Source organism: Meles meles, chromosome 11 (genome assembly GCF_922984935.1).
Source record: "Meles meles chromosome 11, mMelMel3.1 paternal haplotype, whole genome shotgun sequence".
Taxonomy (NCBI): domain Eukaryota; kingdom Metazoa; phylum Chordata; class Mammalia; order Carnivora; family Mustelidae; genus Meles; species Meles meles.
Genome location: NC_060076.1, coordinates 35129575 through 35157093, shown reverse-complemented (window position 1 = coordinate 35157093; position 27519 = coordinate 35129575). Strand labels below are relative to the sequence as shown.

At 37.6% G+C, this 27519-nt stretch overlaps 1 protein-coding gene and 1 pseudogene across 2 annotated transcripts in view; one reads left to right on the top strand and one right to left on the bottom strand.

Moving 5' to 3' along the window:
* Window positions 1–27519, top strand: part of ZCCHC7 (zinc finger CCHC-type containing 7) — a 253110-nt gene that overhangs the window by 88956 nt on the left and 136635 nt on the right. The gene's annotated exons all lie outside the window — the stretch shown is intronic.
* On the bottom strand, window positions 6732–7930 carry LOC123953075 (annotated as a pseudogene).

Below are 27519 nucleotides of genomic sequence, written 5' to 3'. Positions count from 1 at the left end.
AGGATAATTCTTCTACTTCTGTTTTTTTTTTTTTTAATTTTTTAGACTGCATTGCTTTGTCCTTCCATTTGTATTTCAGAATCATCTAATTAATTAAAAAAGGAAACCTGCTGAGATTTTGATTTGGTTTTTGTTGAATCTCTACATTAATTTGGGGGAAGAATTAATACCTTAGCCATAGTCTTCAGACCCGTGGACATGACTTCCCCTTTTATTTTCTTTTATTTACTTATTTTTTAAAAGATTTTACTTATTTATTTGACAGGGAGAGACACAGTGAGAGGGAACACAAGCAGGGGGAGTGGGAGAGGGAGAAGCAGGCTTCCTGCTGGGCAGGGAGCCTGATGCTGGGCTCCATCCCAGGAACCTGGGATCATGACCTGAGCTGAAGGCAGACACTTAATTACTGAGCCATCCAGATGCCCCGATTTCTCCTTTTATTTAGGTTTTCTTTAATTTTTCTCATCATTCTTTTGAAGTTTTCAGTCTACATGTCTTAAGTATTTATTGGTAAATTTATCTTTTTAAGTATTTGTTGGATACTGTTGTAAGTGGTACTTTTTGATCTCATTTATAATTTTTACTTGATAGTTTATGGACTTAAAATGGCATTTTAATTGCCTTTTACCTTGCAGCCTTGCCAAACTCAGTTGTTCTCATAGCTTTTTTGCAGTTTTTTTTTTTTAAGATTTTATTTATTTATTTGACAGCGAGAGAGAGAGAGAGAGAGAGAGAGAGAGAGAGATCACAAGTAGGCAGAGAGAAGCAGGCTCCCTGCCGAGCAGAGAGCCCGATGTGGGACTCGATCCCAGGACCCTGAGATCATGACCTGAGCCGAAGGCAGCGGCTTAACCCACTGAGCCACCCAGGCGCCCCGTTTTTTTGCAGTTTCTTTAGAATAAACTATCACTCCATAAGCAAATGCATTTTTAATCCTTTTCGATCTGTCATTTATTTTCTTTTTTTGTTTTGTTGTACTGGTTAGGATCTCTAGAAAAAATTGAATAGAAGTGATGAGAGCTTGCATTCTTGTTCTTATTCCTGATCTCAAAATGAAAGTGTTCTCTTTTACCACATTTTTGGGCATTACTGTAGTGTTTTTGTAGATGCCCTCTATTAAATTGAGGAAGTTCCTTTCTCTTCTTAGTTTGTTCAGGATTTTTATTAGGAATGATCACTGGATTTTTTTACATGCTGCATATAGAACATGATTTTTCATAAAGATTTTGTAGACATGATTTAGGTCATGGTTAAGATGATAAAATGCATTGTTTAAACCTTCCTTGAATTTCTGTAAGGTAAACTCTACTTGTTCATGAATAAATTACCTACTTTTTTTCTGGAATCAACTGACTTAAATTTGAAAAAGAAATTTTTTCCTCCCTCCAAATAGATGAGGGCTATTGCCTGTAATGTTCTGTTCATCTAATGTGTGTGTCTGATTTTGGATCAGGATAATGATGGCCTTCTACAATGAATTAGGATAGGATGCCATCGCTTCTATTTTCTGGAAATTTGTTTATGGCATCCCTTATTAAGCTTTTTTAAAAAAAGATTTTATTTATTCGTTAGAGAGAGAGAGAGAACACAAGCAGGGGGAGTGGGTGAGAGAGAAGCAGACTCCCTGCTGAGCAGGGAGCCCAGTGTGGGCTTTTATTCCAGGACACTGGGATCATGACCTGAGCTGAAGGCAGACACTTAAAATGGACTGAGCCACTCAGGTGCCCCTGTTATTAATAAGCCTTTGATGTGTGTAAGACCTGTAGTGATGTCTCCTCTGTCATTGCTGATAGTGGTAATTTGCAACTTTAGGCCTCTTTTCCTGATTGGTTAGTTTAGATAGTTCTCATTTTGCTGAATTTTTTTCAAAGAAGCAGCTTTTAATTGTCCTTTTCTTAACTTCTTAAGATAGAAGTTCTTATCACTGATTTGAAGCCTTTTTGATTTTTTCACTATTAATTAATATTCAGTACTTTAGATTTTCCTCCAAGACCTGCTTTAACGTCATCACCCTAGTTTTCAGAGGTTATCTTTTCATTTTTATTCACTTCAAAATATATTCTCATTTCTCTTGAATTTTTTGTTTCTTTAGCCAATGAGTTATACAGAAGAAATGTTTAATCTTCAGATATATGAGGATTTAATTTCACGATGGTAGAGGCAACCTTTTTAAGATTTGAATTCTTGGGGCGCCTGGGTGGCTCAGTGGGTTAAGGCCTCTGCTTTCGGCTCAGGTCATGATCCCAGGGTCCTGGGATCAAGCCCCATATTGGGCTCTCTGCTCAGCAGGGAGCCTGCTTCCCCCTCTCTCTGTGCCTGCCTCTCTGCCTACTTGTGATCTCTCTCTGTCAAATAAATAAAATCTAAAAAAAAAAAAATTTGAATTCTTTAAAAAAAATTTTTTTTTTAAAAGATTTTGTTTATTTGTTTGAGACAGAGATCACAAGTAGGCAGAGAGGCAGGGAGGTGGTGGGGGGAGCAGGCTCCCCACTGAGCAGAGAGCCCGATGTGGGGCTTGATCCCAGGATCCTGGGATCATGACCTGAGCTGAAGACAGAGACTTTGAGCCACTGAGCCACCCAGGCACCCTGAATTCTTTTAAAATTTATTGAGACTTGTTTTGGTCCAGAGTAAAAGTCTGTCTTAATGACCTATTATGTACATTCTTTTCAAGTTCTTACCAAAGAACTCTGATTTTGGTGAGCAGAGTATGTCATAAAAGTCAATATAAGAAGTTGCTTAATAGGGGCCCGGGTGGCTCAGTGGGTTAAACATCTGCCTTTGGCTCAAGTCATGATCTCAGGGTCCTGGGATTGAGCCCGGCATCAGGCTCCCTGCTCAGCAGAGAGTGCTTCTCCCTCTCCCTCTGCCTTCTTCTCCCTGCTCATGCCCTGTCTCTGTCTTTCACTTTCTCTGGAAAATATGTAAATAAAATCTTTAATAATAATAATAATCTGAAAAAAAAAGTTGCTTTGTAGTGTTATTCAAGTCTTCTAAATACTTTCTGATTTTTTTTTTAAGATTTTATTTATTTATTTGACAGACAGATCACAAGTAGGCAGAGAGGCAGGCAGAGAGAGGTAGAGGAGGAAGCAGGCTCCCCGATGAGCAGAGAGCCTGATGTGGGGCTCGATCCCAGGACCCCGGGATCATGACTGGAGCCAAAGGCAGAGGCCCCAACCCACTGAGCCACCCAGGCGCCCCAATACTTTCTGATTTTTTAAATCTACTTTTTTATTAGTTATTGAGAGGGGAATGTGGAAATCTTAAATCTGTGCAGTTGTGGATTTGTTTTTTTCTTTTCAGTATCATCCATCATTAATTCATGTATTTTGAAGCCCTGTTCATAGGATTATTACGTTTTATTGAACTGACCCCTTTGTCATTATTAAATGTCTCTCTTTGTTCCTGGCAGTGTTCTTTGTTCTGAAATTAATATACCCAGCCACTTCAGCTTTTGTTTGATTAGTATTTACACGCCATCTTTTTTTTTTTTAAGTCTTTTTATTTTTATCCTATTTGTCTTAAAGTGTTTTCTTGTAGATAGCACATGATTGGGTTCTTTCTCTGCCTTTGGGTAATTTTTCTACACACATGAGCAGTTTAGTATTTAGCCAGGAATTTGATGAAACCACTCTTAAGGGATGTGGAGTTTACTCTCTCTGTAGCCCCCTTCCTCTCTGGTATTTTTTCCTGGAATTTAAAGAACTGAACACTGTGATATATTTCAAATTTTTTTTCTTCCCCCTACCTGCCAGAAATATGGGAATTTTCTTCTGATATTTCCTATGAGGATCTGGTAGAACTCCTGGAGGTAAAATTCACAAAAATATGTTGCTGCCCCCACCCCCAGTGCCTGTGACTTAGTGCACTGGACTTTAATTCTCAAACTTACCTCAACTGAGTCTCTTACAGTTTAGGTTTTCCTAGTTTGTTACTGGTTCTGCAGAGGATTCTGCACTAAAAAATTTTGATTCACTGTATTGGCCTATCTGTCTTTATAATTTCTGGGTCAGTGCTTTGTCCTTCACTTCTTTAATGGATCTAAGAAGAGTTACTGTTTTATTGGTTTGTTCAGCTTTTTACTTGTTGTGAGTATGGATGATGACTTTTAAGCTCCTTATATGTAGGATCGTGAAGTCTGCAAGCATATTTTGGTTTGCCTTTAGTATAGTGATAGTAGCTACTTTAAAATCCTTATCTGCTAATTCCCACATCGTGGTTATCTGTCATCAGTCTCCATTGATGATGGCCCTTTCTCTTGATACTAGGTAACATTTTCTGTTTCTTCATGTATCTAGTAATTTGGACTGTTTTATTAAACATTGTGAATAATACATTGTAGAGACTTTGGATTCTGTTATGTTTCTCTGAAGAACATTGTTTTTTTCCTCTCAATTTCTCAGAGCTGACAGACATCTTGACTGTATTTAAACTTCATACTTCATTTTTTCTTACTGTTGACCACAAGTAGCATCTCATCAGTCTTTTTTGCCTTAGCTGGGCTGTTGGACTAGATTCCATGTATGCATAGTTCAGTGTCAGTCATATATTTAGGCAGACTTCATTTACAGAATTTTGGGACTACTCCTCTCTGACTCCAGTGTCCAGGTTTACTCTCATATTTTCTAGTTACTATGGGAGTGCCAATCTCAGACCTCTGATTCTTTTACCAGTCAGAATGCAGTGTTCTTGCAAAATCTTAGCTATTCTTTCTCTCCCATCCACACTGCCCCATATGGTTGAGAGTAATTTCAGGTGAAGAGCTATAGTGTTCTTTGACTTCCAAGTGTCAGTCTCCCTCCATTTTGTGTCTGCTTTTGATTGTTCTCTAATGCCTTCATGTATAGTCAGTCCTTTTATTTTTTTTTATTTTTTTATTTTTTTAGATTTTATTTATTTATTTGACAGAGGTCACAAGTAAGCAGAGAGGCAGGCAGAGAGAGGGGAAGGGAAGCAGGCTCCCTGCTGAGCAGAGAGCCCGATGCGGGGCTCGATCCCAGCACCCTGAGATCATGACCTGAGCTGAAGGCAGAGGCTTTAACCCACTGAGCCACCCAGGCACCCCTAGTCAGTCCTTTTATTCATGATTCTTTATTTGGGATTTGACCTACTCTCTACATTTTATCTGTAACTCCGAAATCAGTACTGCAGTTTCAGAGATGTTTGCAGAGCAGCAGAAATTACAGTCTGGGGTCCATGGTCTAGCTACAAACAAACAGGCAATATTCAGCCTTTTTTTTTCTTTTTTTTTGGTAAGATTTATCTGTTTGAGAGAGAGAGCATGCACACACAAGTAGAAGGTGCAGAGGGAGTGAGTATCGCAAGTAGAATTTGCACCTAGCTCAAGGCCCGATACGGGATATGATCTCACAACCCTGAGATCATGACTGCAAAATCACAACCCATGCTGAAACTAAGAGTCAAGATATTCAATCAGCTGTAATACCCAGGTGCCCTAATACTGAGCCTTCTTATTTAAGCTTTCCTATGGTAGTGACCACAGGATAGAAATGGTAGGGGGCAGAGTAGTGTAGTATGGAAAGCTATAGCTCCAGAGCCATTTGGACAGATTTGAAACCAATTTTGGTACCTGTTAGTGAGGCAGCCTCATGTCACTTAACACCTCTGAACCTCTGAAAATGGAATCTACCAGGAGTTGTTTTTAGGATATAAGATTATAATCTGTGGGAAGTGTGTGTGTGTGTGTGTGTGTGTGTGTGTGTGTGTGTGTATTTCCCCTAGGGACAGTGGCTCAGTATTTGCTAATTCATTGTTTGTGGCAACATTACAGCACATAACTGGTGTGAATAACTAGACTAGTTATTTTTTTTATATATTTTGTAGGGTTTATAGTTGTTTTCTACAACATGACTGGTGTGACATGAGCTTGCTCAATCATTATCGAAAGCAGAACTCCACTCCCCTTTCTTTCATTTTTTACAACTTGTAGAATGTTCTATGAATGTATTTTTGAAAGCACAAAGGAGATAAATGTCATTATTGCTGCCTCCGCATAGAGATAACCACAATTAACATTTTAGTATCTGAAATTCCATTCTTTCATCTGCACAATATGACTCGTGTGTTTATATATATATTACTATTTTTTCTGATTTGGGGGAAGCTGTTTTACATATCTCAGTCTCAGTTTCTAGATCTGTGAAATAGGGGCTATAAAATTGCATAGTAGAGGATTCTGGGGAATAATGTATGTGAAGCACTTAGAACTGTGCATGGAGGGGTGCTTAGGTGGCTCAGTCAGTTGAGCAGCTGGCTCTTGATTTTGGCTCAGGTCATGATATCGGAGTCCTAGGATGGTGACTGGGATTGAACCCTGCCTCATGCTCTGCACTCAATGGGAAGTCTGCTTGAGGATTCTCTCTTGTCCTATCCCTTTGCCCCTGACCCTGTGTGCTCTCTCTCTCTCACATAAGTACATCTTTAAAAAAAAAAAAAAAAAAAAAAAAAAAGCTGTGCATGGAAGCTGGTTAATAGCAATAGAATTAGTAACAATTATGTAACTTTATAAAATTGGTATTTTACCATAACTCTGCCATTATAAGTTGAGTATACTGAGCAAATTATATCTGTTCTTGATAACTGGGCATCATAGTTACTGGTGAGACTCTCAGTTGTTAGATTTGATGGTAACATTGAAATAAATGAGGTATTTTTGGCTTTTGGATCCTAAATGTTAAATGTTTCTCAAGGAGAAGATTTTTTTTTTTCATATCAGAAATGCTTTTTTATTTTTTATTTGAAAACAACTTAAATTTTTAGACAAATGATTTTAGTATATAAATTTGATTTTGTTTTTATACAGAATATAAAGATTTCCCTCATTGATCTTCCACGTGAAGGGTATTATAAGCCTGAAGGGAGACTTTCTGCACACAAGTGTGTATCTTACACACAGGGGACTGGAAACCAATGGTGTAGTGCTTCTACACATAAATTAGGTCAAGGGACATCATATATTAAAAAGGATAAGAGAAATATTCTAGTTAGTCAGATTCAAGTAGCAAACAGGACACAAAAACTGTGCAGATAAGACCAAGTCAGTAACTTTAGTTAGGACACTGCGGGTTATACTGGAGTAACAGGTCTGCGAGGCGATCGTGGGGACCACATTAAAACAGCAAGGAAGAGCTATTTATATAGAAAGGCTGGAAGGAGGGATTTTCACTAAAGCAAATTAACTTCTTGTCAACTGCCAAAACAAAACAAAACCAAACTGAGCATATGGATGTTAGTATACCGAGGGCATGTTATACCAGTTTTTGTGTGGCATGCTGAGAGTTAGAACTTCTTCACTGGTGCATGTGAACCATTAATAGTCATGGAGAGGTGTGTTTTTTTGTGTGTTTTTGTGTGTGTGTGTGTGTGTGTGTTTTTTGCCCCTTCTCACCAAATTTCAGGCATGTCTTATTTTAGATGGAGTATAGCTTTTATCTATAATTTCATCCTGTAAAAACATGTGAAGACAACATTCATTCTGTGCCAGAGGATGACCAGCGACCTTGTTTATAAACTGCTCCAGTCCTTGCTTCCTTTCTTCAATAAAATTATCATCAAATATTCCATCATCTCCTCTAAAAGGAAGCTGACGCAAAAACGCTTTTCCAGGGAGCGGGGGAACTACAACCTTGCTCTCTCTTTCACTTCACAGCCTTTCAGAGTCACTGTATCTTCTTCTAACAGTAGATTCCTTCAGCTTGAAAATAGGCAGATTTGTCTTGACCCTGATTTCATAGGCGGTGAAGCGGCCCCGGCCGACCCCCACCGTCTGCGGGTTGCTCACATCGATCTCGAGGAAGTTGCTGGGCGGCCCGTAGGCATCATTCAGGTTCTGCGGCTTGGTGATCAGCTGCCGGGTGTCTGCCACGGTCTCCGCCATTTCTCTATTCAAGGAGAAGATTTTTCTAATCTTTTGCTTCTGCTGTTTGAAGTTTTGTTCCCTTTGACAATCAGTTATGTTTCTTTTTATGACTATCAATATATTCTTCTGTAAGTTTTACTTTCTTATTTGCATCTTCTAGTTTGCTGTCTACAGAGAAATTCCATTAACTGCATTTGTTGAGGGAACACCTGAAATAAAAACGTACATTGAATACATGACTTTGAGAATACCAGTATCTGCCTTTGCAAACTTCTATTGCATTTTAGATGAATTTAAGAGCCAGAGTTTTTATTTTTATTTTTTAAGTTTAAATTCAGTTAATTAACACATAGTATATTATTAGTTTCGGAGGTATAATTCAGTACAAAATTTTTATTTTTAAAAGCTTGATTTTATTAGAAGGCATCAATAGTGTCTTTTTCCCCCAAACTAAAGTAATTCATTGGAGTAGATGATGCCAGCATGATGAAAAAATTCTTCTTGTTAGAATGTTCATTAAGTAGGATAATTCTTTTTCTCAAAAGATGTAAAAACTTAACATTGTAAGCAATAGTCTTTATTTTGAATAGAAGGAAGATGAATAGTGTATCTTGAATATAATTTTATTTTTAATCACATTTTCCTATTTTTTTAAAAATATTTTATTTATTTATTTGACAGTGAGAGATCACAAGTAGATAGAGAGGCAGGCAGAGAGAGAGAGAGGGAAGCAGGCTCCCCGCTGAGCAGAGAGCCCGACGCGGGACTCGATCCCAGGACCCTGAGATCATGACCCGAGCCGAAGGCAGCGGCCCAACCCACTGAGCCACCCAGGCGCCCCACATTTTCCTATTTTTGTATATCCATCATTCTGTCTCTGTGGTTGAGATTTAATGAATAGTTTTAAATTTATTAAATAAACTCTTAAGCATTGATACTCCTGGTCTGTCTTTCTGTGTCAGTGTTGTTCATGTCACTTTTTTTTTTTTAAGGTTTTATTTATTTATTTGACAGAGAGAGTGAGAGAAGGAAAACAAGCAGGGGGAGTAGAAGTGGGAGAGGAGAAGCAGGCTTCCCGCTGAGCAGGGAGCCCAATGCTGGGCTCCATCCCAGGACCCTGGGATCATGACCTGAACTGAAGGCAGACTCTTAACTAACTGAGCCACCCAGGCACCCCTCATGTCACTGTTTTTAATGGATAATTTGCTGCTGTTGGTTTCTCCAGTTTACTTTCTTCTTCAGCTTCATAGCGTAGTTTCTTTTTTAGCTTCTTCCATATGGTTTGCTAGGTTCCTTCACCAGCCCTTTCTCACTTCCAGCTTTAGTCAGCATGAGTGCTACTTGGGAGAAAAGGGTTAGAGCAAGAATAAAAATGGCAGTGTGGAATAAGACAGAATGAAATGAGGGGGTAAAGTAGAGGAGTAGGTGAATATGAAACCGATCATACTGATTGATGAGTAAGGGTTGAAAATATCCTTAGTCATCCTGAACTTCTGTCTGGCATTTACATCCAACATCATTAACAAATCCTATCATGTTCATCTTTTGAAATATACCAAGTCAGAGTCTGATCACTTCTTACCATCCCTACTGTACTTAAAAAGCCCCCATGGCCCGAACCATAATTACCATAGCCTGGAACATTGCATCGTTTCCTGAGTTGTTTTTCCTCTTCTATGGTTCTATACCCAGCAGCTAGAGTGATCCTTTCAGACACAAGTTAGATGATGTCATTCCTTTGCACAAAACTCTTAAGTGCCTCCACATTTCATTTAGAATAATACCGAATGTCCATTCCATGGTATGAAAGGCTATATATGATCTGACTCTCTGGTAGCTCTCTGATCTTATCTCCTGTCACTATCACCCATTTTAACTCTGCTTTAGCAGAGTACTCACTGCTGTTTCTTGAAGACCTCAAGTCCATTCTTGCCTTAGGGCTTTTGCACTTGATTATGCACTCTCCTGACTAGGCTCTCTCCCCAGTATTTGCCTAGCTTATCTACCCTTTTTTTCAGATCTCTGCTCAAATGTCATCAGAAAGGATTTCTCTGATTGTCCTTTATAAAATAGCATCTACTCCCCATCATTCTTTGTCCCCCTTTCCCTATTTTCTTTTTTCCTGATAGAATGTATTGCCAACTTATAAATTTTATATGCATATGTATGAATGTGTTTATGTATATTATGTGTGTGTGTTTTTTTTAATGGTTTTACCCTAACTGCTAAAGCAGAAACCTTTTTTTTTTTTTTAAGATTTTATTTATTTATTTGAGAGAGAGGGGGTGAGAGAGCATGAGCAGGGGCAGAGGCAAAGGGAGAAGCAAACTCCCTGCGGAGCAGGGAGCCCAATGTGGGGCTTGATTCCAGGACTGTGGGATCATGACCTGAGCCAAAGACAGCCGCTTAAATGACTGAACTACCCAGGCGCTCCTAAAGCAGAGAGCTTTTGGTTTGTTTTTTGTATCCCCAGGGCCAAGAATAGTACCTGGCTCGCCACTCAAAAAATATTTCTTGATTACATGATTCAGTAAATTGGATGTGATGGATAATAAACAGTTGTGTTTATAAAAGAAGCCATAGAACAGCATTTAGAACTCTGTAGAGATGTTGAGTGTTTAAGTAGGAATGTCCTTTGGAGAGAAAGTATTAGAGTGAATATGTTAGTGCTGGGGATTGTTTAGTAGGCTGATTACCTGTGCAGAGAGTAAAATGTGAAGTCAGAAGGCTTTTCTGAATTGTTCCTCTTTTCTTTTATCCACAAAAGACAAGTTTTTTCTATTTGCCTATTTGACCCCATGCTGTATGAGTAGATTTTTTTTTTTTTAACTCAGCATGAACACGCTTTTTTTTTCTTACCCTTCCCTGGCTCTCTGGTTTCTTGTCGTGGCCAGTTTCTAGTCCTTTTCGACCAGCTTGATTGTCTTCCCTCTAGTGGCTGGCCCTCATCTCCCTGGTTTCTTTTTTGTCAGGGAGGGCGTTGTGTAAGTGCACTTTATCCCCGAATGCTGAGAGAGAGTACTTGTCAAACTGACAGACAGGGTGACTTCTGGTTGCCACTTGACATGGAGAACGGCACCTTTAAAAGTCTGCATTTGCAGCCACGGGCCTTCAAAAAAGTCAATGTAAGACATTGTACTTTATCAATTAGAAATAACCATATTGGCGAATATTTAGCATTTATGTTATTAAGATGTATCCTTTCTAAAAATGTATTTCTCCCTCATACTGTCCATGCTAGTCTTATTACATCATAGGTCTTTTTCATACAGTACATATGGGAAAATAGAAAACACCAAGATTTTTGAAGACTGGTATCTAATAATGAAGTAGATGTAATACTGCATTCATTTTTCTGTATATCATTTTATCTCATTCCTTTGTTTTGACACCTGCAGTGGCTTCCTAATACGAAAATATAACTCTTGAAAGTAGCATTTAAGGTGATTCATAATAAAGCTCCTAACCTAGTCTTTTTATTTCTTAGCTCCCTCTCATATTCCCTATACTCTAGTCTACTGGGCTTCATAGAGTTTTCACAGGTCCTAGGATCCCCTTGGAGAGGTGGGAGTTGAGTTGTTGGGATTGTCTCTTTTCCTTTGACTAGAGCATTTAGGATTTCATCTCTTTTGCACATTGGGCTCTCCTTAAAATAGGGATCTGTAACTAAAAGAAGGTTTGAAAGTCACTCCCATTTTTCTGACCATATGATTAGGTTGTGCATCTGTGTCTCTTTCTCTCAGATGCATACACATACTTACTTAGAGCCCTGTATGCACACCTTGTGGCTTTCCTTTTTTCCTGTAGTTTCCTGTGCCTGGAATGCTGGTGCTGTCAGTTGATCATTTATGTAGTACGCTTTGCTAATACTTGAAACACTATGACAGTTTTACACACTTTAGTTCTAAAGAACTTCCAGTGAACTGGGATTTAACTATTCACATGATCAGAACCCTTAAGGATTAATATATATTTTGTTAACTTAAGACATTGTTTGCATCATGGACAACGACAAAGATCCTAAATATTAGAAATACTAAATCTTGAGTTTGAGCTAAAGTTTTTTCTTTTTCTTTTTTCCTTTTTTATTGATAGATTGATCGATAGGTAGTAATCTCTACGCCCACCATGGGGCTTGAACTCACAACCCCAAGATCAAGAGTCATATGCTTTACTGATTGTGCCAACTGGGCGCCTAAGGCTAAAGTTTTTTCAGTGAATATGTGCTTTCAAAGTATTAGTGAAGTTTAATAGAGAATGATTTTGGCCTACATTTGGTTGTTTTACCTGTAAGTTTTGTTGTTGTTGTTTTAGTAATACATACTGTATATGAAGCCGAGACAGATTACATTTTGTCTTGGAATTTTTTTTCTAATGTTATTACTTTAAACTTTACAGAGCAGTAAATTTAAAAAAAATATTTAAGTATACTTCTTTTTAAATAGATTTTTTCAAGATTTTGTTTATTTATTTGGCAGAGACACATAGCAAGAGCAGGAACACAAGTAGGGGGAGCGGGAGAGGGAGAAACAGGCGTCCTGCGGAGCAGGAAGTCCCATGGGGGGCTCAATCCCAGGACCCTGGGATCATGATCTGAGCCAAAAGTAGACGCTTAAAGACTGAGCCACCCAGATGCCTCAATATTTAAGTATACTTGACATACAGTGCCAACTTTTTTTTTCTTTTTAAATCCAAATGCATTTTTGCAATCCCAGGCCTGCCTTCTTAGCTTCTTAATGAAATGGTGACTTAGAATTTCCTTTTCTTAACAATTACTAACAACTTTTGGTAACTTATAATACAGTGTTGTTTTTTTTTTTAGGGGTTTTATTCATTTACTTGACAAGCAGAGATCACAAGCAGGCAGGGAGGCAGGCAGGGTGGGGGTGGAAGCAAGCTCCCTGCTGAGCAGAGAGCCTGACGAGGGGCCTATCCCAGGACCCTGGGATCATGACCTGAGCTGAAGGCAGAGGCTTTAACCACTGAGCCATGCAGGTGCCCCTATAATACAGCTTTTAAAAATACATATTTTTTGCCTTTCATTGTAGGCATAAAATACTGAGTTCTTTAAAGGTGCTTTGATTTATACTAGAGGGATTTTCTTTCATTTTCCTAGCAGGAAAGAAGTAAATAAGAGTTCTTTCATTTCTACATACTTTTAAAGCTTCCGTTTTTATGTCTTGGAAATAAATAGGATGGTAATTGTTCATATTTAACATTTTTCACTGTAGAGTGTTAATATATAATTGTTACCTAGCAGGTTATAAGGGATAGTTGTTGCCAGTGTAAAGCATTCAAAATCATTTCTGTCAGAAAAACCTGTAACTAAAGCAGTGTTTCTCAACTGTATCTGTATCCCGGTGATACAGAGAGCCAAAAGCACCTCCCTAGGAGTGCTTTTGCTCCCAGGGCTCGTTTTGGTAATACCTGGAGACATTTTTTGTTGTCACAACTGAGGAAAGGCACTGTTGGCAGCTAGGCATGCTGCTAAACATCCTAAAATCAACAGCCCCCACAACAAAGAATTTTCTAGCACAAAATGCAGTGGTTACCAAGATTGAGAAATCCTGAACTGAAAATACGTATCAGTCTTCCTTCCATACCTAAAAAGTGTCTATTTTACTTTTAAGAAAAGTAATTTTATATCTCTCTTACTATACAGGCACACAGATTTAGTAATTATCTTGATAATCCTTAAAACTGGTTAGTACAGGGGTGCCTGGGTGGCTCAGTGGGTTGGGCCGCTGCCTTCGGCTCGGGTCGTGGTCTCAGGGTCCTGGGATCGAGTCCCGCATCGGGCTCTCTGCTCAGCGGGGAGCCTGCTTCCCTCTCTCTGCCTGCCTCTCTGCCTGCTTGTGATCTCTGTCAAATAAAAAAATAAAAATCTTAAAAAAAAAAAAAAAACAACTGGTTAGCTCATGTAGATCTTGGGCACCTGGGTGGCTCAGGGTTAAGTGTCTGCCTTTGGTTCAGGTCATGATCCCAGAGTACTGGGATCGAGCCCCACTAACAGATCTTGCTGTCAGCTTGAGGCAGTTCAGCCTTATTTTAGGCTCTCCAGCTCACGAAATAGATCAGATCACTTTCCTGGAAGAAAATGTTACTAATGTTACTAATTTCCGTTCTCCAGCTGTGTCTCAAACACACAGTGTTTTCTATACCTTTACACTAACACTGTTATAGCAGTGTTAACACCTTTTATATTCTGCCATACCTTTCTCTGTACTCGTATAAAGAACATTTAAACACACCCACAGTAGTTTGGGTTATTGTTTTTACATAACTTTTCTGAGACATACTCTTTTTACTTTAATTGTGTAATATTCCTTGTTTAATTAATAGCTTGATTTTAATAGTTGTATGTTAGTCTATAAAATATATGGAGAGAGTGTTTCAGAGTTTATTGAACTGTCCTCTTGGATATTCAGTTGTTTTGAGGTTTGGGTTTGGGTTTTTTTTCCCCCCCCCCAAACACAAAACAATAATCCAAGTACATATATACTCTGTGGTGATTTTTTTTCTAAAAATGAAACTGGCTTAGTAATATTTAGTCCAGAGAAGGAATAATGAGGATAATCACAAATTGTTTATTTGATTTTGAATGATTTTTTGGAATTTGTATTTGACCAACATTTAGTTCAAAACTGTGCAGTACAGATAACCACAAAAGATCCTGACTCCATGCCATTTTGAAGATAAATGTCATTATTGCTCAGACTGGCCTGACCAATGCCTTTTTCTTGTTTAAGGGAAGGAAGCAACTCCTTTAGTTAAAACGAAGAAATAGAGGGATGCCTGGGTGGCTCAGTTGGTTAAGCAGCTGCCTTCGGCTCAGGTTGTGATCCCAGTGTTCTGGGATCGAGTCCCACATCGGGCTCCTTGCTCCGCAGGGATCCTGCTTCTCTCTCTGCCACTCTATTGGCCTGTGCTTACTCTCTCTCTCTCTCTCTCTCTCTCTCTCTGATAAATAAATAAATAAAATTAAAAAAAAAAAAAAAACAAAAACGAAGTAATAGAGCAAAAAACCCCGTAGGTCCAGGGATTATGGAAGGAAATGCTTAGAAATTATTTGGGTATATATGTTATTTTAAGAAATGCTAGTTAAAATTTCTTTAGCAGACTGTTCAAAGAAAAGAAAAACTTCTTGTTAATTGCTTTTTTGTTAAAAGGGTCATAATACTGTCTAGAAACTTTGAACAAGCTGTCAAATTCAGAATGTGGTTTTTCTTTTCTTTCTTTTTAAATGATTATTTATTTGGCAGACAGAGATCACAAGTTGCGGGGGGAAGCAGGCTCCCCAGTGAGCAGAGAGCCCGATTCGGGGCTGGATCCCAGGATCCTGAGATCATGACCTGAGCCGAAGGCAGAGGCTTACCTCACTGAGCCACCTAGGCGCCCTCAGAATGTGGTTTTTATTGTTAGAAATGTTTGTAGATGCTGACTAAATATATTTTAGATCACTGATCTGCATGACTGAATGGTATAAAAATAGACTGGATATGTGAGTTTTAATCATAGCTCTTGTTGACCATTTGTACAGATATGCCAAGTTTTCACCTCCTGGGATCTTTCCTTTCCTTTCCCTATTGGAAACTTGATTGTTTCCAAAATTTTTCACTTCTAAGTGTTCTAATTTATTATCTCGCATATTCTTTTAAAGAAATATTGATATGGGGCACCTGGCTGACTCATTTGGTGGAGCATGCAACTCAATCCTGGGATTGTAAATTTGTGCCCCACATTGGATGTAGAGATTACTTAAAAATAAAATCTTCAAAAAAAGAGAAATATGTGTCATAATAATACATTTACATAATAACCCTTTGTCTTTAGACTTACATTCCTCTGACTCAGTGAAGATTAAATGAGCATTAAGCAGTCAGGTGGCAACTGGAAATGATAGACACTTTTTTTTTTATGATAGACACTTTTAAGTAGAAGTACCCCCCCTTTTTAAAAAAAAATTTGTTTATTTTAGAGAGCAAGAGAGCACCAGTAGGGAGAGGGGCAGAGAGAGAGGAAGATAAGCAGACTCCCCGCTGCCGCCGAGCAGGGAGCCTAGACACAAGATCATGACCTCAACTGACTGAGACAAATGCCCAATATAAAAGTGCTTTTAAAGTTTTTAGGTCCTTAAGCAATGTTTGGTATGAAATTTGCTCAGTAGTGGCGGGGAGGGGGGTAGTGTGTGTGTGTGCTAGAATTCATCAGTCAAGAAAATTATATCGTAGACATTCCATGAAGAATCATTTATTCCCATTTGTGTTCCCGAAAAGACATTTGAATTCCTCTTTGCATATCTAAGTGTCAAACCTCTAAAATTATCCAGTAGTTTAATATGAATTCATATGTAAACACTTACTAATATATTTGAGTATGCCATCTGTGTTCAGAATATGACTTATCTAGTAGTGAGCAATGCCGTATTAAGTTAATCTTTATGTTGTTGGATTATTCTTACGTTGAGTACATTTTTAAACATGGTAGTGTTTCCAGATATACAGAAAAGGAAAGAGTGAATGCTTATTATTATGTTGAATGAACAGCATGGTATGAAACTGCTGTACGTGAGGCCTTTTTATAATAGTTTAGCCTTTACAACTGGCTGCATTATGCCGTATCTTTAATGTTTATCCCAAGTATTTTTAATGTCTTAACTAAGAGAATATATTTTTGAGATGTATTTCTAAGTCTTGTGCTATTTCCCTCATCAGTATATGAATGGAATTAGTTATTTGATACCAATGCCTGTGTCCTCCCCTACCATCCAGGATTCTTGTTTTAAGAGCAAGAATTAGTTTATTAAGCCAACATTTATTTTCATAATTGCATCTGATAATTCTATACGGTAATTGCTGGGGGGCTATGGTTAGCGAAAACATTTAAGGCAGTGAAGATACTCTCCAATATTAGTAATAATGAAGTTGAATTTCATGTCATACACCCTCTTGCAGTTATTTGGGAGTTTGAATCATGAGAGTCTTTCTAAAGCTAATACTGCAATCTAGAGAGTTGAAGAAAGAGTTTATTTCTGATATAATCTCAGAAATTAGGGTGCAGGAAAATAGAAACTATTTTGTAGATTAAAGCTCTCTGTATATTATATTTTACTAACATTGATATTCTGCTTGCTTTATGAAACCTTTTATTACAAACAGTTATGAATATGAACATCTCATTTGACTACTGATGAACAGAGGGAAAAATCTAAATTAAAACTTTAAATACCACTATTTAATTACCCAAATGGCTTTGACTGTGTTAAAGACTGCCTGGGATTATTCTGTTTTTCAATTTGTTTTAATGCTTCCTTGGTAAAAGCTGATGGATTCCCAGGCCCATTGCTGTCACTGATGAACTATATAAAGATAAATGACATTATGGTAAATTCCACTTAATGACACATTTTTAATTTTCAGAACACAGACATTTTCAGGCTAGTGAATGAAGGCTAATTACCTCAAGATCAGAACAAAATAACTCCTCATTTCGAAAGATAATAGAAAAGAAATGTTGCAGATTAATGATGCTATTTATCTTTAAAGGAAAAAAATTTTATCTTTATCCAGATAGCATAGCTCCCTGAGGAGCATGGTTATAAAATGAATCTGAAGTCGCAACTTAATAGGTTATTAAAATTGTTTGAGTGCAGGCTCTCCTGCTTTAGTCTTTCCATAAATTTAAATTGAAGGTCTGCTGTATTCAAAAAGGAGCAGCTTGTTTATGAGGCCAGAGGGAGCAACATACGTTACTGACAAAAGATGCACTTAACCTCATTCTTATATCTTGGTTTTTTATTTCTCTGAATGAAACTCAACTATTTGAGAAAGTATTTTGAAATTTGTTGCCACTCTTAATTGATACCTAAGTGAAAGGACCACACTTGGACTTGTTTAATTTAAGTTTAAAATAAAAATGAAATGCTCAAAGCCTTTACTAAATACATATAAATCAATTTTTAATCTGATTTAATTGCATGTGTATGTGTGTATGTGTGTACATATGTGTATTTGTAAAGATTTTAATTTTGTTATTTAAGCGAGAGGAAAATATCTTGGCCTATGAGGGTGTGATTTTCTGGTCACAGTTGGAATTTACGTAGGAATTGTTCAATAAATCATTATTCACAATTAAAGGATTAGCAATAATCCTTTTGCTACACTCCCACACAAGTAACAAAGTAGTGAGTCAGAGAATATTACTTGATCATAGAGGCTTTAAACTGTTCCTGACATCCTAAACTCCTGTGTTTTGCTCTAGGTAATATAACTATTATTTCTTTACTAATAAGGGCATACAGTATTTTCTGCAATTTCCATTCTTGTCTCTTAGCTAATACGTGACTTGCCCATATATTGATCATATTTCCGAGCCACAGAAGAATATCAGTGTGTTTCTGGCCCTTGAGAGAAATTGCAGTATTTTATTGTGAGATGCTACTTTAACCTTCCCAGTCCTGCTTGTTCTGAATAGTTAGAAAATATGTTTTATGTCACAGCGACAATAATGTACTGATTGGCTACAGCATCATTTTGACATGATATTTTCTGGTTAAGACACTTCTTAGATCAAGAAAGGAATTCTTTGTAATTACTGTTGTAGTATACATTCGCTTTTATGTAAACTTATGAAAGCCTCTTTCAGTGTTCTTATTTAAGTAGTTTTAACTCCGTAGTACAGTTTAAGTGCTGCATCTGAAATCAATTTAATCTATTGACTAAGAGCTGGGGTAAAGTACTAAAAAATGTAATTTGTGTTGAATCCTCTATCTTGCTGTTCTTAATATTAGTACTTAATTATTCCTATCTATTTTAAATTTCCAAATAAAATCTTTAAAAAAAAAGAAAGAAAAAAGAAAAAATATCTGCTCTCATTCCCCTCCCATGTTTTCTCCCTCAAAAAAATAATAAGTTTTTTTAAAAATAGCAGTAATTGAGAAAAATGAGATAGGAACATGGACACAGTATTATTAATGCTCTAGAATATTTCAGTGCATATTATTCTAACAGTAATGAGAACTTTTTAACATTAAGAACCAAAAAGAGAACTTGTATAACATATACTGTAAGTATCCATTTTAATCAATTAAATTTGTTTTTAAAAAAGTTTTATAATGTCCTATATAATATAGTTTATATTACTGAGATTTATAGTTATATGCTTAAAGGTTGCTGGAATCCCTAAAAATCTGTATAACTTTTTAAATGACGGACATAGAGTAAATCAGAAAACCGCCAAATAATTACTATGAAATAACGTAGAAGCATACAGCACACTGCCTGCCACACTGAAAATAGTTTTAGAGAATAAAATAAATTACTGAAATCTCTCATACGCAAGAAACATTTATTTTCACATTTACAAATACTGTTTTTAAGAATCAGAAATAAGATCTTTACACAAGAAAATTATTTTGATATTTAAGAAAAGTACTATTTATATTGGTTACCATAGTAGGATTATTTCTGTCTATAAAAAATAACCTTGGGGCGCCTGGGTGGCTCAGTGGGTTAAAGCCTCTGCCTTCAGCTCAGGTCATGATCCCAGGGTCCTGGGATAGAGCCCAGCGCCCGGCTCTCTGCTCAGCAGGGAGCCTGCTTCCTCCTCTCTCTCTGCCTGCTTCTCTGCCTACTTGTGAACTCTGTCTGTCAAATAAATAAATAAAATCTTTAAAAAAAAAAAAGAAAAAAGAAAAAGACACTTAAAAAACAAAACCAAAAATAAAAAGGTTTTTTTAAAAATGATTTTATTTATTTATTTATTTATTTATTTATTTATTTATTTATGTATTTGACAGAGCGAGAGAGATCACAAGTAGGCAGAGAGGCAGGCAGAGAGAGAGGGAAGCAGGCTCCTTGCTGAACAGAGAGCCCGATGCGGCTCTCTCAGGATCTCAGGACCCTGAGATCATGACCTGAGCTGAAGGAAGAGGCATTAACTCACTGAGCCACCCAGGCGCCCCTAAACAGACAAGTTTTAAAACCTCCTTCTCTAGCCTAGCTCAGAGATTGGTGAACTGTGTGACCCACTGTACAAATTCATCGCAACACTTTTTTTTTTTTTTTTTTTTTTTGGTAAAGAAAGTTTCTTTGGAACAAAGTCACACTTGTTCTCTTACATATTGTCCTATGGCTGCCTTTGTGGCATAGGCGAGTGATTACAACAGGGACCGTATATGGCATGAAAAGCTCAAAGTGTTTGTTATTTGGCAGTTGACAAAAAAGTTTGCTGACTGCTGGAGTACTCACCAATCTTACATCTATAAATTAGTTCCTAGGGGTGGCTTAATTTCGGTTATCTGCAGTTCTTCCCAGATTGCATACTAATTCTTAGGTAATTCCTCTTTTTAAAAGCATTATTAAAGACCTTTTTTTTCCTGAATTATATTTTAAAGATTGTATTTATTTATTTGAGAGGAGAGTGTGAGAGAGAGAACACAAGGGAGAAACAGACTGACTATTGAGCAGGGAGCCCATGCAGGGCTCCATCCCAGGCCTCTGGGGTCATGACCTGAGCCCAAGGCAGATGTTTAACTGACTGAGCCACCCAGGCACCCCTGATTTGAAGTTCTTGATTAGCATATATTCAAGGAGCTTATGTTCTAGACAGACTGACTGGTAAATGATGATCATAAAATGTAAGGGTATCATAGGATAGTGTATAATGTGAATGACTGCTAGAACTGTAGGAGTTTGAAGGAGGGAGAAATTACAATCCTGAAAAGTTTGGTTTTTTTCTTTTTAAGATTTTTTTATTTATTCATTTGGGAGAGAGAGAGAGAGCACACGCAGGGGAGCAATGGGCAGAGGGAGAGGGAAAAGTAGGCTCCCCGATGAGCAGAGAGCTCAATGTGGGGCTCAATCTCAGGTCATGACTTGAGCCAAAAGCAGCTGCCCAACCAACTGAGCCACTCAGGCGCTCCCTGGAAAGTTTTTTTGTAGGGCTAGCATTTGTGCTGGGTCTTGAAGGGTCAGGAAGACTTAGGTAGGTAGAATTCATATAGGATATTGTCGGCAGAGAAAAGAAGGTGAACAGAGATGTGGAGGTAAAACACTCAGTTTTACATGAAGAACAGTGAAGACAGAAGTCTGAGTTAAGTTGAAAATTGAGTATATAATGGAGTGATAAAGTTGGTAAAATAGGGAACTCTAGGGCATGGTTTTGTGAAGACTGGATGCAGATTGAACAAGTTGGATTTTTTTTTTTCCTCAGAAACTTTTTTAAGCTTTTCCCCTTAGGTAAGTAGTAGAATCATCTCTTCAAGCAGAATGTTGCTAATAACCCCAGTATGTAAAAGAGATTAAATAAGCGTTGCCTTGATTGACTCAGGAACAGAAGAACACGGAGCCTTACCAAGTCCTAGTAAAGTAGCCACAGGTTGCATCACTGAAACCCTTATTGCTCTGTGGAACACAGTTTGGAAAATACCACTCTAAGCTTCACAGAGCTATTAAAAAATTTTGGGTGGGCCTAATGAAACATTGGCAATTTTTTAGCCCACTGGTGTGAAGGGTAGAGTGGGGTAACTTGAGATAAATGATTATAGAACTAGAGAATTAAGGACCTGAGAAAGTACAGTGGTAGTGAGAATAGAAAGGGAAGAAATAGGAGCGTTTGGGAGTCCGACTCTTGATTTCAGCTCAGGTCATGATCTCAGGGCTGTGAGATCGAGCCCCTTGATGGGCTCTTCACTGAGCATGGAACCTGCTTAAGATTCTCTCCCTTCCCCTCTGCTTCTCCCCGCCATGCTTGCCTGTACACGCACATACATTCTCTCTCTCTCATTAAAAAAAAAAAAGTTACCAGTGGTTGGGGTGAAGGGGAAATGGGGAGCTTTTTCTTAACGGGTACATAGTTTCTGCTTTGGGTGATAGAAGGTTTTGGAAATAGATGGTGGTAATGGTTTAACAACATTGTCAATGTAATTAACACCCTAAAATTGTGCACTTAAAGATGGTTAAAGTGGAAAAGTCTATGTTATGTATGTTTTACCACAATAAAAAAATGATTTAAAAATGTATTAAGTGTGAATGTCATTTGACTTAGAATTTGTTTTATAGTAATAAACAATGAATGTGTGTCAGGGTTTTGCTATGGAGTGAAACAGTCTTAGGTATTCATTAAAAAGGATTCTTTACCATGATACATTCTATAGCCAGTGACAGTGATTAATTGAACAAATAAATAATAGAAAATGTTTTGCCCTATTAAGTGAAAATACAGGAAGTAAGATAGCATGCACCTATTTTTCATTTCTTTCTCTCTTTTTTTAAAAGATTTTAAGTAATCTCCGGAGTCAAAGCGATACTTTGTATGATTCAGTCTTTTAATGATTTGAAACGTGTTTTGTGGCTTAACTATAGTCTGTGGGTCTGTCTTATAGAGACTGTTCCTGTGTGTACTTGAGAAGAGTTGTGTGTTCTGCTGTTGTTCAGTAGAATGTCCTATATATGTGTCTGCGAGCTCTAGTCGGTTTACAGGGTTATTCATGTCCTTTATATCCTCGTTGATCTTGTGTATAGTTATTGTCTGTTTTGAAAGTGGAGTATCGAAGTGTCTCCACCTAACGCTTTTGAATGGTCTGGTTCTCATCATTTCTTTTTCCTATATATGGACCATACTTTTTTGTTTCTTTGCATACCTCATAATTTTTCATTGAGAAGTTGGACATTTTGGATATTACAGTGTGGCAACTATGCAAATTGGATTCTCCCCCCCTTGCTAGGGTTTGTTATTGCTTGTATTTGTTGTTGTTTATTTGTTTGGTGGCTTTTTTGAACTACTTTCAAAGCCGGAATTCTTTGTTGTGTGTGTTCACCTAGTGATTTGACCGATACCTCTGTCAGTGCCCAGAATGCCACCACCACTACCACCTTTCCCAGTCTTTGCAGGTAGGCTGTGCGTGCATGTGGAATATACCTTTAACATTTGGCCAATTTATAGCTCTGCTGTTCTTTAGCCTTCACGTCCTACTTAGATGGAGCAGGACCTTCTCAGATCTTTTTGGGCATGTGCTTAATTAGCATTTGACATATGTGGCCTTCTAAATTCTCTGGAATACGCAAGAATTTTCCAAGCATTCAGAGATTCCTCAAATCATCTGCTTCCTTTGCCTTTCCTTCCAAGCTATTTAGATTTGCTGAACTGTGGCAGCAGCTCATACATTTGTCTTTAAATATTTTCAGCAAACACCACCAACACCACTCAATCCGACATACAAACACACCACTACATACACTCCCCACCAATTCAGACATGGGAAATTTTCTGAGTTAGATGAAATTAAGCCACCAGACAGGTCAGGAAAAACACACAAACAAACTACAGTTCTTTCAGAAAATGTTCATTTTGCTCCCTCTGGTACTTGTAACCCATATCATGAATGTGGGCTGTTGTCTTTCAAGGCTGTCAACTGACCTGGGAGTGGGAAATGGTATCTCAGTAAGTTAAAATGACACAAAGCTCTCTTGCTGAATTTTAGCTGTTTTTTCTTCATTAAGCTTTCCCCAGTGGTTCTGAGCTTTTGATTTGATTCCATAGTTTTGAAAAAGTTGATTCTGACAGTTTTATCAGCTTCTTTGTTGCTTTTATAGAGGGACTGACTTTTGGAATTTCCTATTCCACCATTTTCTGACATCATCCTTTGTAATCTTAAGAGGAAACTCTATAGCATTATATACTAATTGTAGAAAGAAAGATCACAAATCAGTGATCTAAGCTTCCACCTTAAGAAACATGGAGGGGGGAAAAAGGAAATTAAACCCAGAGTAAACAACCTGGAAGGAAGTAAGAAACCAAAATTAAGGAATTAGAAAACAGAAAAGCTGTAAAGAAAATTAGTAAAATCAAAAGCTACTCCTTTGCAAAAATGTCAGTAAAACTGAAAAATGTCTAGCCATCCTGATTAGGAAAAAGTAAAAAACAAGAAAAGACTTAAATACACAAATTACCATTATCAGTAAGGAAAGAAGGGACATCACACAGATTTTACAGAATGTTAAAAGGCTAAAGAAATTATTTTGAAGAACCTGAGGTCCATAAATTCAATAACATAGCTGGAAAGGACAAATTTCTTGAAAGACACGGGCAAAGTTTAGGTAAGAAAAAACAGATAACCTGAATAGCCCTATTATAAGAATTTGAATTTTTAACAACCAAATTAAAAACCTTCCCAGAGAGAAACCTTCCGTCAGATTCAGATGGTCTTCAGATGGTAGATTATACCAAACTTTTAAAAAGAAATAATACCAGTTCTATACAAACTCCTTCAGAATATAAAGATGAGGTAATGCTTCCTAACTAATTTTATAAGGTTTGCATTACCATGACAGCAAAAACTACATAAGACATAGTATCTTTCATGAATATAGACACAAGGTTCCTTAATGAAATATTAGGAAATGAATCCTGTAATGTATAAAAAGCTTAGTATGACATGACCAAGTAAGATTTATTCTAGGAACATAAGGTTGGTTTAACCTGTGAAAATGAGTGTTATTCAGTGTATTAACAGACTAGTGGGAAAAAACCCATATGATCATCCTAGTAAATGCAGATAAAGCATGTTACAAAATTTAATACCCATTCATGACAGATTTAAAACAACAGCAACAACTCGTTAAACTAGGAGTAAGAGGGGAGTTTTCTCAACCCCATAAAGAGCCTATAATCTGGGTAGTTCAGATTGTCTGACTCTTGGTATCAGCTGAGGTCTTGATACCAGGGTTGTGAGTTCAAGCCCCATGTTGAGCTTCACACCTGGCATGGAGCATACCTAAAACAAGAAACAAAAACAAAAACCCAAAAAACCTACAACTAAACTCTGAATACTTTCACCCTACAATTGGGAACTAGGCAAGACTGTCCCTTCTTAGCAGTTCTGCTCATTGCTGTACTAGAAGTTATGCTATAAGGGAAAAAATAGAAAAGATGTGACAAGTTGGAAAGAAACATGTGAAATTGTCTTTGATTGCAGCCGACATGAGAATTTACTTAGAAAATCGGAGGAGATCTAGAAAACAGTTACTGGAACTAATAAGCTTAGCAAAGTTGCAGGACACAGTTGTTTCTGTATATTAGCAACAAACAACTGGAATTTGACCTTTTTTTTTTTTTTAAGATTTTATTTATTTATTTGACAGAGAGAGATCACAAGTAGGCAGAGAGAAAGAGAGAGAGGGAAACAGGCTCTCTGCTGAGCAGAGAGCCCGATGCGGGGCTCGATCCCAGGACCCCGAGATCATAACCTGAGCCGAAGGCAGCGGCTTAAACCACTGAGCCACCCAGGCGCCCCTTGACCTTTTTTTTAAGACTGTTCACCATAGTATCAAAAAATTTGAAATACATAGTGACAGTTGTAACAGAAATGGGTTTTTTTTTTTGACATGTCAATTCTTTCCAGGCTTATCTGTTAATTCAGTGCAATACCACTCAAAATCCCAGTAGCCTTTTCTTTTAAGTGAAATTTTCTAAACTGATTATAAAATACATTTAGAAATGCAAAGGATCTAGAATACAGTGATCAAAATAATATGATATTGTTGTAAAGGCGTATATGTATCTATAGATATATAGATATATGTATATATACACACACAGATATATATAGGACAGAATAGAGTCTAGGAATAAACTCTCATAAAGGTGCTAAAAATTTTCACCGGGGAAGGTGATAGACTTTTTAACAAATTAATCCTACACCAACTGGATTTCCATATGCCAAAAATGAGCCATAATTCTTTTATCACATGACATATAACTGTTAACTTGTAGCATATCATAGATTTAAATGTAAGAACTGGGGCGCTTGGGTGGCTCAGGCCTTAAGCGTCTGCCTTAGGCTTAGGCCGTGATCCCAGGGTCTTGGGATGGAGCCCCGCATCGGGCTCCCTGCTCAGCAGGAGGCCTGCTTCTTCTCCCACTCCCCCTGCTTGTGTTCCCTCTCTCGCGGTCTCTCTCTTTCTCTGTCAAGTAAGTAAATAAAATCTTAAAAACAAATAAATGGGGCGCCTGGGTGGCTCAGTGGGTTAAGGCCTCTGCCTTCGGCTCAGGTCATGATCTCAGGGTCCTGGGATCGAGCCCTTGCTCGGGCTCTCTGCTGGGCGGGAAGCCTGCTTCCTCCTCTCTCTCTCTGCCTGCCTCTCTGCCTACTTGTGATCTCTGTCTGTTAAATAAAAAAAAAAAAAAAAAAAAATCTTTAAAATAAAAACAAAACAAAACAAAACAAAAAACAAATAAATGTAAGAACTACTGAAGGTATGAAAGAAAACAGGAGGCAATCTGAGTAACCTTGGATTAGTTGAATACCTTAAAAATAAGCAAAAAGCCCCAATTTTTTTAAAATAGAAAAGTTGGACTTTATAAATATTTAAGATATTTACTCATGAAAGATACCATAAAGAAATGAAAATGCAGGTCACAGACCTTAAGGTAATATTTGCAAGGACACATATCCGGAATATGTAATAAACTCTTACAACTTAGTAATAAGATGGACAACCCAAGTAAAAAAGGTCAAAAGATTTATAGATAGTATTTACTGATGAAGATATAGAAATGGGAAAATATGCTTGTTAAAAGATCAAAATCATTAGTCATTAGGAAAATGAAGCTTATAACCGTAATGAGATAATACTACCATCTGCTAGAATATGCTTTAATTGAAAAGATTGACAATCCTAAATACTTGGAGGATGGGAAATAACAAGAACTCACATACGTTGCTGGTTAGAAAGTAAAATGGTACAGCCTTGTTTGGAAGAGTCTTGTCAAGTTAAATATACACCATACCATCTGACCTAGCCGTTCTAGTCCCAGGTCTTTACCCAAGGGAAATGAAAACATATGTCTGCAAAATGACTTGTATTTAAACATTCCTAACAGCTGTCTTCTTAATAGACAAAAACTTGAAATAATGCGAATGTCCATCACCTGACAATGGATTAGCAAATTGTAATGTATCCATTCAAAGGAACATATCACTTATTGATACATTCCATAACTTGGGAGAGTCTCTAAAGCTTTATCCTAGGTCATGGAAGTCAGATACAGTGGGCGGGTATATTAATCTATTCTGTGACATTCTGTAAAAGGCAAAACTAGAGACAGAAATCAGACCAGTGGTTGCCAGGGTATAAGTGGAAGGGACTTGTGAAGTGTGGGGGGATTTTTTTTTTGTAAGCATGAAACTGTTCTATATTTTATTTTATTCTTTTAAAGATTTTATTTATTTATTTATATGACAGAGAGAGATCACAAGTAGGCAGAGAGGCAGGCAGAGAGAGAGAGGAGGAAGCAGGCTCCCCGCCAAGCAGAGAGCCCGATGCAGGACTCGATCCCAGGACCCTGAGATCATGACCTGAGCCGAAGGCAGAGGCTTAACCCACTGAGCCACCCAGGCGCCCTGTTCTATATTTTAATTGTGGATATTACAGGACTTTATATTTTATTTTTTAAAAACTTTTTTTTTTTTTTAAGATTTTATTTATTTATTTGACACACAGAGAGAGATCACAAGTAGGCAGAGAGGCAGGCAGAGAGAGAGAGGAGGAAGCAGGCTTCCTGCTGAGCAGAGAGCCCGATGCGGGGCTCGATTCCAGGACCCTGAGATCATGACCTGAGCCGAAGGCAGGGGCTTA